Source organism: Otolemur garnettii, unplaced genomic scaffold (assembly GCF_000181295.1).
Source record: "Otolemur garnettii isolate 467f Iridium unplaced genomic scaffold, OtoGar3 scaffold00081, whole genome shotgun sequence".
NCBI lineage: Eukaryota > Metazoa > Chordata > Mammalia > Primates > Galagidae > Otolemur > Otolemur garnettii.
Window position 1 is genome coordinate 2,706,730 of NW_003852476.1, and position 1,588 is coordinate 2,708,317.

The following is a 1,588-nucleotide window of genomic DNA, read 5'->3' on the forward strand; positions in this document are numbered from 1 at the left end:
TTTGTAGTATAGTCTGAGGTCTGGTAGCATGATTCCTCCTACTTTGTTTTTATTCCTGAGTAATGTCTTGGCTATTCGAGGCTTTTTCTGATTCCATATAAAATGAAGTATTATTTTTTCAAGATCTTTAAAATATGACAGTGGAGCTTTAATGGGGATTGCATTAAAAATATATATTGCTTTGGGTAGTATGAACATTTTAACAATGTTGATTCTTCCCAGCCATGAGCATGATATGTTTTTCCATTTGTTAACATTGTCAGCTATTTCTTTTCTTAGAGTTTCATTGTTCTCTTTGTAGAGATCTTTGGCGTCCTTTATTAGGTAAACTCCTAAATATTTCATCTTCTTTGGCACTACTGTGAATGGAATAGAGTCCTTGACTGTTTTTTTGGCTTGGCTGCTGTTGGTATATATAAAGGCTACTGATTTATGAGTGTTGATTTTGTAACCTGAGATGCTGCTATATTCCCTGATTACTTCTAAGAGTTTAGTAGTAGAATCCCTGGTATCTTCCACATATACAATGATATCATCTGTGAAGAGTGAAAGTTTAATCTCTTCTGACCCTATATGGATACCCTTAATTGCTTTTTCTTCCCTGATTGTGATGGCTAAAACTTCTATTACAATGTTAAAGAGCAATGGAGACAATGGGCAACCTTGCTTCATTCCTGATCTGAGTGGAAATGATTTCAACTTAACTCCATTCAATACAATACTGGCTGTGGGTTTGCTGTAGATGGCCTCTATCAGTTTAAGAAATGTCCCTTCTATACCAATTTTCTGATCATGAAAGTATGCTGGATATTATCAAACACTTTTTCTGCATCAGTTGAAAGAATCATAAGGTCTTTGTTTTTTAATTTGTTTATGTGATGAATTATATTTATAGATTTACATAAGTTGAACCATCCTTGAAATCCTGGGATAAAACTCACTTGGTTGTGCTGTATAATTTGTTTGATGTGTTGCTGGATTCTGTTGATCAGGATTTTGTTGAATATTTTTGCATCAATATTTATTAGTGATATTGGTCTATAATTTTCGTTTCTTGTTGGGTCTTTTCCTGGTTTGGTGATCAAGGTGATGTTCGCTTCAGAGAATGTGTTGGGTAGTATTCCATCTTTTTCTATGTTTTGAAAAGGGTTGAGTAGTATAGGTACTAGTTCTTCTTTAAAGGTTTGGTAGAATTCTGATGTGAAGCCATCTGGTCTCAGACTTTTTAGGGAGCTTTTGTATAGTTGATGCTATTTCAGAACTTGATATAGGCTTGTTCAACATTTCCACTTCCTTCTGGCTAAGTCTTGGAAGGTGAGGTGGTTCCAAGTATTGGTCGATTTCCTTCAGATTGTCATATTTCTGGGAAATATGATTAGAGACTTTATTCTTTTTTTCTTGGTTAGCTTGGCCAAAGGTTTATCCATTTTGTTGATTTTTTTCAAAAAACCAACTTTTTGATTTGTTGATCTGTTCTCTAATCCTTTTATTTTCAATCTCATTTAATTCTGCTCTAATTTTGGTTATTTCTTTTCTTCTGCTGGGTTTGGGATTGGAATGTTCTTCCTTTTCCAGCTGCTTGAGATGT